We start from the raw sequence: 11,444 nt of genomic DNA on the forward strand, positions 1-11,444 counted from the left end.
GTTACCCCGGTAGTATCGGTAGTTGTTCAGGACCTATGTATAAATAGCTCTTCCCTCATTTCTGACCGTAAGCTCTCCCATTCCTTCAACTCTACATTTGAGAAAATAGTCTGCAAACTTTGACTCACCCACTCTCTCTCCCTCTTTGCTCCTAGACTTTACTTCTTGAGAGATTCGAGCTAGAGAAGTGAGATTAGAGAGTTGGGAGCTTCGATTTGTGACTTGAGCACTTGGTTTCTTCGTCTTGCTGGTTTGGTTTGCATTTGTTACTCTTGGGTTCTTGGAACCCTAGCCGGCTAGGCGTTCTTCGTGGTCGCCCGTGTTGATTCATTTGTGAGGGCACCCCAAAGTGTTTGTATCCCCCTTTGATTCTTAGTGGAAATCTCGAGCTAACCTCAGTGGTTGCTTCGGGAGGAGACCTAAGTGGTCAGACCTTCGTGGTCACCTCAACAACGGGGACATAGGAACTCCTTCATGGGGATCGCCGAACCTCGGGAAAAATATCTTGTCTTACTGTGGAGGTAGCATCGACTACCCTTGTTCTTGTGTTCTTCATGTTCTTCCTCTCTACTCCCTTTCATAGGTGAACAAGGGCCGATCTACGTTTTGGAGAAGAACCGAGCCAAGGGAAGTTCAACATCATCCTCTACTACATCTAGGAGAGTGGGGTAACTCTCAGATCTGAAATCAAAACTCAATTTACTCTGATTCGTAGCTCTCATAGGGCGTCGGTAGTACCAGCAGTTGCGTCGGTAGTACTGGCTGTCTTACACCAGTAGTACCGGCCCAAATTGTCGGTAGTACCGACAGACTTTTAACTTCCGCAACTTGAGTTTTTGAGTTTTAGGTTTTTAAGATACGCCTATTCACCCCCCCTCTAGGCCAATTAGATCCTTTCAATTGGTATCAGAGCAAGGTTCCTTGTACAAACGCTTCACCGCGTGAGGAGCAACATTGGCCAAGATGGATCAAATAGCACAAAAGCAAATTGTTGATCAAATCATAACACAGATCACTGCATCCTTACAGCTGCAGCAACAAGAGCAAATGCAGAAGATGCAAGTAGAGCTTGACAAGATGAGAGAGCTCCTAGGTAAAAACAATCATGAATCGGGTAGCGAAGATAAAAGTGAAGATGGTAGCAAAACATCAAAGAACTACAACAAAACTAGCTTTGACTATGGTGATTCAAGCAAGAATCCAACCTTGCCGATGATCAATCCTGGAAAACCACCTACATTTGATGGTGTAAGGTACACCGATTGGGCTCATAGGATGAAGCTACATCTCATAGCCGCAAGATGTTGGGAAGTGGTGGACATTGGAGTAAATCCACCTCAAAATCCAAATGAGTGGTCACCCGAAGATGAAAGAGACTTTCACCTAAATGCAATGGCAGCGACCTTGATCTTGCAATGCCTCACTCCAGAGGATAACAACAAAGTGAATGGCATGGTGAATGCAAAGCAAATTTGGGACACTTTGAAGGTGTCATTTGAAGGAGACAAAAGTGTAAGAGTTGGAAACATTGAACCCTTACAAAGTAAGATTGAGAACTTTTGCATGATTGAGGGAGAAACAACAAAGGCCATGTTTGATAGATTCATGTCCCTGATCAACCAAATTAGAGCACTTGGATCTACAACATGGGATGACAACTCTGCAGCAAGAAAGATATGTAGAGTGTATAGACAAAAGAACAACATGCTTTCTTCCGTTATTATGGAGAAAGACAACTACCATACTATCACACCTCAAGATATTCTTGCAAAGTTAATGCACCATGAAGTCTTGGATGATGAAGCTAAGGAAGCAATGAATCAAAGAAACAGCATTGCACTCACAGCATCACATGGAAGTGAATCAAGTCATTGTAACAAAGGGTGTTGTGAGCATAAGCATAATGATGATGATGATCTTGATAATGAGCAAGCTATGCTAGTGGGAAACTACAAGATTTACTTGAGAATGAAGAAAGATAATATGAGGAGATATGGAGGAAACAAGCCATACAAGAAGAGGTTTTGCTATGAGTGTGGTGACACCGGCCATCTTGCGGCCGATTGTCCTAACAAAGAGAAGAAGTCAAGATACAATGAGCAAGGTGACAACAAGTATAAGGACAAGAAGATAGGTGAAGCACATCTAGGCCAAGAATAGCAATCCGACAGTGACAGTGATGATGACAATGACAATAAGAAGAAGAGTATGGCTGCCCTCGCCATACAAGAGGCATCTTCCTCAACAAACATCTTCACCAACAATGCTTCATCGACCTCTCTCTTTACCCGCACTTCTTCATCACCTAGACTCTTTGTCAACCTCTCCGACGACGCCCATGACATTCCTACATGCCTTATGGTAAGAGGAGATAAGGTACAATTTGAATCTTCTACTCACACCACTAGTGAATATGATAGTGATGATGAAGATGATGAAAACTATGCATCAAATCTCATTAAGAAATATGGTAAAGTTGCTGCAACTAAAATCCTAAAGCTAATATATGCTAAAGATAAGCTTGAGTCATTCATTGAGTCGCAAGGGGAATTGCTCCTAGAGGAAAGGGAGAAGAACCAAGGACTTGAAGCATGTCTCTCCAAGGAAAAGGAGAGGGCTGATAAGTTGAGTGTAGAATTGTCTTTAGCCAAAGATGCTAATGAGCGTTTGTCTAAGGGACATTCTTCACTTAATGACTCTTTGACTAGCCTAAAGAATGATCATAGTTTGGCTCAAGAAAGCCTTACAAGCTTGACAACTAAATATCTTGAGCTTGAACTAAACTATGACAAGCTTTGGACTAGCACCTCTACCATTTCTAAGGATTCCAAAGCTTCAACAAGTAAAAGCTCTGAAAGATGCTTAAATGTTGATATAAATGCTTGTGTTGCTAACCTTGTTGAGCTAGCAAATAAGGACAAGGAGATCCAAAGATTAAACACAATTGTCAAGATTGGTTGCAAGTGCAAGGACAAGCAACCGACAAATGTGTTCAAGGCATCAAGGCACCCCATAATCAAGGATGGCCTCGGTTACAATAGGTATAATGGTAAGGCCAATGGAAGAAACATGATAAATGGGGTGGCTTGTGTGAAGTTCAACAAGAGTGTGCCTCTTGTTGACCTTATTGACAAGGTGAACAATGTTGCTACTCCTACAATTTCACGAACAAACAACAAGAACATCAAGAAGAAGCAAGTGGAGGTGCCCAAGCAACAAGTGCCTATTCCACGCAATCACATTTGTGATTACATGTGTTGTTGGGACAAGGATGGCAAGATTGTTGTGAAGTATGTGGGTGCCCTAAAGAAGAGACAAATCTTAAGGAGTGTTTGGGTGCCCAAGTCTTACATTTCTAACCCCCTAGGTCCCATCTCGGGACCTGAAACAAAAGCTTAATCTTGTGTTGTAGGAATACTCCTCTGGTGGACCAAAATGGGTGCTTGATGATGGATGCACCAATCATATGACCAGAGAGAAGAACATGTTCACCTCCTTTCAATGAAATCAAGTTGCATGTGAAAGGATTGTCTTTGGTGACGATAGTAAAGGAGATATCCTTAGTTGGGTAAAATTGCTACCTCAAATGATAATTCAATTTCAAATGTATTACTTGTGAATTCGTTGGGATACAATTTGTTGTCCATCTCACAACTTTGCGAGAAGGGTTACAATTGTCTCTTTACAGATAAGGGTGTAGAAGTCTCTAGAAGGTCGGATGCCTCTATTTCTTTTACGGGTCAACATAAGGGCAAGCTCTATCTAGTCGATTTCTCATCTAGTAGAGTGGGGTCCAAGACTTGTTTAGTGGCAAAATATAGCATGGGCTGGCTATGGCATCACCGTCTAGCTCATGTTGGGATGAGGAACATGGCTGATCTTCAAAGAGGTGGATACATCCTAGGACTAACAAATGTTTCTTTTTGAGAAAGATAGAATTTGCAGTGCATGTCAAGCGGGAAAGCAAGTTGGAGCCAAGCATCCCGCTAAGAACATCGTGACTACATCAAGACCACTTGAGTTACTTCACATGGACTTATTCAGACCCAATGCTTATATAAGTATTGGAGGTAACAAATATGGTTTTGTAATTGTTGATTTTTCTCGCTTCACTTGGGAGTTCTTTTTTAGAGATAAAGGTGAAACCCAAGGGATCTTCAAGAAGTTTGCAAGAAGAGCTCAAAGTAAGTTTGAAGTGAAGATCAAGAAAGTGAGAAGTGACAACGGGATAGAGTTTAGAAACACCAACATTGAAGCTTTCCTTGATGAAGAAGGCATCAAACATGAGTTCTCGGTTCCATACACTCCACAACAAAATGGTGCCATAATAGAAATATCGGATGAATACAAGATTTCAGAAAAAGACTATTGGGCGGAAGCCATCAACACGTCATGTCATGCTATCAACCACTTGTAACTCCACAAGTTGAGGAAGAAAACCACCTACGAGCTTCTAACCGGTACAAAGCCTAAGGTGGACTACTTTAGAGTTTTTGGATGCAAGTGTCTCATACTTAATAAGAAATCCAAAAGCTCTAAGTTTTCACCAAAGGTTGATGAAGGTTTCTTACTTGGTTATGGTACTAACGAACATGGCTACCATGTCTTCAATGAGACCATCGATCAAATTGAGATAGCGGTAGACATGAGCTTTGATGAAAGCGACGGCTCTCAAAAGGAGCAAGTCAATGCTGAAATTTTAGGTAAAGAAGAACCATCTCACCAAGTGATAAGGAAGCTTGCTACCGGTAAAGTAAGACCCGTTTAAGAAGAAGATGATGATGCACATAAGCAAATTCCTCATGATCCAAACTTGCATCATGGGTCAACCAATGCCCATGATGATACTTCCACTTCAAGAAGGGGTCATGACTCAAGGGAATAAGCAAATCAAGATTCACCACAAGCTCAAGACCCAACCAAGGTGGTGATCGAGACAATCAAGATCTTGATTCTCCAATCAACCAAGACTATGAAGATGAAGATGATGGTCTAATTCAAACAAGAACAGCAGTGCCTCACCCAAGAGTTCATCACTCCATCCAACGGGATCATCCCATTGACAACATTTTGGGAGACACACAACGAGGGGTAACAACACACTCTCGTTTAGTTGGTTTTTGTGAATATTACTCTTTTGTTTCCTCGATGTTGCCAAACTGGGTGAAGAATGCTTTGAAAGACCCGGATGGGGTGATTGCCATGCAAGATGAGCTAAACAACTTCACCAAGAATAAAGTCTAGTCCTTGGTGGAAAGACCCAAGCAAAATGTGTTAGGTACCAAATGGGTCTTCCGTAACAAAGAAGATGAGTATGGCATGGTCACAAGGAACAAGGCACGATTGGTAGCCAAAGGTTTCGTTCAAATCAAAGGTTTGGATTTCGGGGAGACCTATGCACCTGCAGCTAGGCTTGAATCTATTCATATATTACTTGGCTTTGCTGCTCACCATGATTTCAAGTTATTTCAAATGGATGTGAAAAGTGTATTCCTCAACGGCCCCCTCTCTGAAACCATGTATGTGGAGCAACCGCTGGGTTTTGAAGATCCACATCATTCTAACCACGTCTACAAGCTTGACAAGGCACTTTATGGGCTCAAACAAGTCCCTAGAGCTTGGTATGATTGTATCAAGGATTTCCTACTCAAACAAGGGTTTGAGATTGGAAAGGCTGATCTCACTTTATTTACTCACAAAGTCAATAATGATATTTTTATATGCCAAATATATGTCGATGACATTATATTTGGTAGTACTAATGCGGATTTTAGTGAACAATTTAGTAGGATCATGACCAAGAGGTTTGAGATGTCCATGATGGGGGAGTTGACATACTTTCTTGGATTTCAAATCAAGCAACTCAAAGACGGCACGTTCATAAGTCAAACCAAGTACACCACCGACATGCTAAAGAAGTTTGACATTAACAAGGCCAAACCCATAAAGACACCAATGCCAACAACCGGACATCTTGATCTTGATGGAGACGACAAGGCCATTGATCAAATGGTATATCATTCCATGATTGAATCTCTGCTTTACCTTTGTGCGTCTAGGCCTGATATTATGCTTAGTGTGTGCATGTGTGTATTTGAATAGGCAAAAACTCTTGTGAAAAATTGTATGAATTTTTCAAAATCTATTTTTCACAGCTCAAATGTGTCCATAGTTATGTAATGGCTTCATGAAATCTAGACAAATTTGAGTTGGTTTGAGTATACTATGTGGTTCACCTCCTTTAGAATTTTTGCTCACTGGTTTTTGACCTACTGCAACTTGACATTCAAGCATAACTGGAACACAGAGGTTATTTATCAGTTTTGGGCCACAGTTTACATTGATGTAGAGCACAAGATACTTCACTAGATGACTGAGGGGCCTTCACTGCCACTATGATTACCGCCAGTTCTCCCACCTTCTTGGGTTTGATCACCATGACTGTGATGCTCCTAGCTTATATGGTCATTATCCAAATGGTGTGGGCAGGGCTGATTTCATGAAACAGCCTAATGTTGATCTGACTAAGGCAAATGGTAAGACAGAAGGTGTAAAGCCCTATTTCTATGTGCTCAACAATTTGCTCCGTGCTACTATTAACCCAAAGGTTGGTGATTCTACTTCAGTTCAGAATCATGCTCTAACCATCATTGTTTGCTTTGGGCTTAAGAAGAGGTTCAGTGTGACAGATCTCTTGTGGCATCACATTGAGGAGGGTTCCTAGACCTCCAACCAGTCCTTCCCTTATGCTCCGCATCTCATGTATATCATTGAGCAAGTCACTGACTGTGCACTCTAGCAAGACAGCAAGCACATGGACTAGAATGTCAGACATATATATGCTAAGTCCAAGCAAAGGGAAAGGGCTAGCAACAGATGCTAGTGGCAACAGTGCATCACAAGATGATGAGGTGTAGCGTGACACTGAGTTTGAGCAGCAGCAGGGCTTTTAGTCAACCGGTGCCTTTGATCCCACCTATGGTGGTGGTGATGATAATGTTGAGTAGTTCACCTACTGCCTTTGCCCCTTGGAGCTTCATGAAGCCTACCCTTTTTGGAATTTGATGCCAAAGGGGGAGTGTTAGGCTTATCTCATATGGTATTAGGATTATCTCGTGTGGTGAACCATGTGGTAAACTTAAATTTTGTGTGTGTGATGGTTGATTGTCATCTAAACACCTTTGCTTCATTATTATATCCTGCTTGTGTTAGCTGATTTGGGATTGTGCTGATGCAATGTTGTTTATGAATGGTTATGATAAGCTACAAGTCCTTTTCTTTCTTGCATAGCCATTCAAGTTCTTTCTTTTTATTCTTTGTGATATATCTTGTCATATGCATCACACTTTCTTATCTCACACACACTTAGGCACCCCACGGATTGCAAAATTTAGGGGGAGCTTGTTCTTAATGTATGCCATCTTGATTCTAATCAAGATTCGAAATTTTGAATTCAATGCATACATTAAGGGGGAGCTCAACTTGAATTTTGGAATTCAAAAGCTTCAATTCTTTCAATCTTTATAAGCCTAAGTTGGTTGTCATCAATTACCAAAAAGGTGGAGTTTGTAAGTGCATTCACCCCCGATGTGGGTTTTAATAATTAATGACAATCAAATTAGGGACTAACATGTTTATCAAGCATAATCTACAGGTGTTAGTCCATTGATGGAATCGAACAAAAACTTTCGGTGAATTATAGCACCCCTAAATTTCTAATGGATGAATGGTGTTTCGACTCAAGTGGCTACAAAGTTTTTATTCTTTGCTTGAGTTCTAGGAAACGCCGCACTATCAAGAGGGATGCAAATTGAGTTGGTAAGATGAGGATAAGGGTGCTCATGTCAACTTAGCTTTAGCGCTTGAGAGACACACTTGCACGCACAAACAACTAGGAAATTTTTTCTCTGCCAGGGTGAGCTAGTAGCACCGACCCTCAGGGCCGGTGGTACCGGCAGTGTCAGCCCTTCTCCTGAGTTTTGCGAGAAAATGAACTACCGGTAGTACCGGGCTCGGGCCGGTGGTACCGGCCATCACCAGTAGTACCGGTGTGAAACACCGGTAGTACCGGCAGGGCAAATCTACGCTGACTTTGGTTCCGAAGATTTGAACTGCCGGTGGTACCGGCCTTCCACCGGTGGTACCGGCAATGGTCGGTAGTACCGACAAAAGCCCGGTGGTACCGGTAGGCTTATTTCTCACAAATCCTAGAGACTTCTTACCGTTAGATCTGAGGTAGCCGGTGGTACCGGTGGTTGCCCCGGTAGTACCGGCAGTTGTTCAGGACCTATGTATAAATACCTCTTCCCTCATTTCTGACCGTAAGCTCTCCCATTCCTTCAACTCTACATCTGAGAAAATAGTCTCCAAGCTTTGACTCACCCACTCTCTCTCCCTCTTTGCTCCTAGACTTCACTTCTTGAGAGATTCGAGCTAGAGAAGTGAGATTAGAGAGTTGGGAGCTTCGATTTGTGACTAGAGCACTTGGTTTCTTCGTCTTGTCGGTTTGGTTTGCATTTGTTACTCTTGGGTTCTTGGAACCCTAGCCGGCTAGGCGTTCTTCGTGGTCGCCCGTGTTGATTCATTTGTGAGGGCACCCCGAAGTGTTTGTATCCCCCTTTGATTCTTAGTGGAAATCTCGAGCTAACCTCAGTGGTTGCTTGGGGAGGAGACCTAAGTGGTCAGACCTTCGTGGTCACCTCAACAACGGGGACGTAGGAACTCCTTCGTGGGGATTACCAAACCTCGGGAAAAATATCTTGTCTTACTGTGGAGGTAGCATCGACTACCCTTGTTCTTGTGTTCTTCGTGTTCTTCCTCTCTACTCCCTTTCATAGGTGAACAAGGGCCGATCTACATTTTGGAGAAGAACCGAGCCAAGGGAACTTCAACATCATCCTCTACTACATCTAGGAGAGTGGGGTAACTCTCAGATCTGAAATCAAAACTCATTTACTCTGATTACGTAGCTCTCATAGGGCGTCGATAGTACCAGCAGTTGCGTCGGTAGTACTGGCTATCTTACACCAGTAGTACCGGCCCAAACTGTCGGTAGTACCGACAGGCTTTTAACTTCCGCAACTTGAGTTTTTGAGTTTCAGGTTTTTAAGATACGCCTATTCACCCCCCTCTAGGCCAATTAGATCCTTTCAGATGTCTTCTATTCATACATCACCCTGCATAAAATAATAAAAATAGCAAAGTACAGGGGTAAAGCTGTACGAGAGAATTGATGATCTCAATCATATTAGTGATGCGAATGATGACTCATTATTCCGTATTCATTCCATATTAGTAATCAACCTTCCCCGGCAACGGCGCCAAAAATGCTTGTTGGGCATTCTTAACGTCATTACCAAAAGTAGACTTAGTTTTTTAATTCAGATAACGGCGCCAAAAATGCCGAACCTATCCCTCATGCCACTTAAGTCAAGTTGTCATCCCCAGCATGACATGAAAGACACGGTATTGAAATATGCAATTGCTCTTCTGAATGAATAATAAATGAGATCTGCAAATGCACAGATTAATACCGATGTAGCATTTGAACCGGGAAGTATTCCAGGTATCGTTATTTATATTTTTACCACTGGGAAGGGATTTCTAATCATCAATGTTGATTATGTAATGGAATATAGAATTGAGTATCTATCATTGCATTTGTAATAGAGAGCATTATCTATCTCTTTCATACAGGGATAAATGTCACATAAAATATAGATAAAGTATGAATGGTGACAAAGATAATTAATCTGATCAGCATAACTAGCCACATATAATAATGATAAGCACCTCAACAGATATTCTAGCAAGTCATTAGCATGAAATTAGGATGAACTATAAGAATATTTCCTAAGTTATTCTTAACTATAAAGTCTAGCATATCATAGTTAGTGCAATTATACTTGGCAATCATTGCGAGACAGGACTACGCCCATGCATAGTGATATTATCAAGGAAGATGAGAAACATAGCAATCACTCCCCTGTAATAATGTTGCTCTGCCTACCCTATACACGAGAGGGGGACTATATAAGAATCAATGGAGCTGTCACTACCACGAACTACCCCGCGATCCGGCATATAGGGTACAATCGCAGATATATACGGTATAGACACCACGCCTACACAATACTTATCATTTAAACATTGTACACATGGATAAACGCTATATGATCCTAAACATGTATATTATTCCAATCTAACTAAGCTAAGCATATAACTATGATAAACTAAGAACGATATAATTGCAAATATAAACAAGTCGAGCAAATTCATAATCAATATATTGAAGTAGAACAAAGTCATATTCATAATATTAAAGAACAATGATGAACAATTGAAGAACAGTAGAGGCTTCTAGACTATGTAGCTATGCTAAACTAGAGATCTATTGATGTGGTGGCTCTAGGGCTTGATCAGAGGCTTCTTCTCCCGAGATGGATAAATGAATTAGGGTTTCTCAGGTCCTCTCCTCCAGGGGCCAGGGGGTCTCCTTATATAGTCCTTCCAAATGAATGTGGGCCGTCGGATCAAACCGACATTAATCGCACGGTTTTCCTTAATCCCTTAGGTCGGTGGAGCATGATCCGCGAGGTGGAATCTGATTGGCTCTCAGGCCAGGGCGGGCGCCCTACCCCCGGGCCCGATCGGCCTCCCGCTCGTTCCTGTGGCTTCTAGACTCTTCTAGATGTTGGATAATTGCGGTGCACGTTAATATCTCTTTGTAAACCCGACGTGTGGGCCTTTCTTCCATAATTCCTGATAACCCCCTACAAAAATAGACAAACACCAAAACTCGTGGAATTCTGTCAGATAAAACCCTAAGTCTGGGTGTTGGTTACATTTGGATCCTTTTCTTTATTCATTTGATGATTAAATTTGATACTTAAGGACCGTCAACATCAGTGTCAAAAATATAGAGCTGCGCATACGCCGGGGCTGAACCCTCATCGGGCAGCAAGGATCCAATTCTATGGTAGACCTGGCCATTGATCTTAAACACATATGGACCAGGCCCTTGTTGACACCTGTGTCAATCTTGGCCCCAAGCGACGTGAATGCAAACATGGAATTGTACGTACGAATAGATTTAATAAAATGCTTGGAAAGGACACCACGATCCGGACTCAATAACCCATCTAGGAACGAAGGAGGGTCTTTCTGAAGAGGCAAACTGACCTTCCCTCCCCTGCAGCAAAGATGGAAACGAATAGCGGCTGCGTCACCTGGGTGCGACCTCTTGACACGCTCTTGGTACCAAAACTGCGCACCACAGTGTTGGCACTCATGTGCTGGAGGCCCGTAATAGGAAGTCTTAGTGGAAAGGCATTCTACAAACACAGGGTATGAGACAACCTAGGAATCTATTCTGGCACCACCTAGCACACATGCCAGAAGGGTGGTCACAAACTTGCAGGACATATATGGCACCTGTTTCTCCT

The sequence above is a fragment of the Sorghum bicolor genome, chromosome 2, assembly GCF_000003195.3.
Source record: "Sorghum bicolor cultivar BTx623 chromosome 2, Sorghum_bicolor_NCBIv3, whole genome shotgun sequence".
NCBI lineage: Eukaryota > Viridiplantae > Streptophyta > Magnoliopsida > Poales > Poaceae > Sorghum > Sorghum bicolor.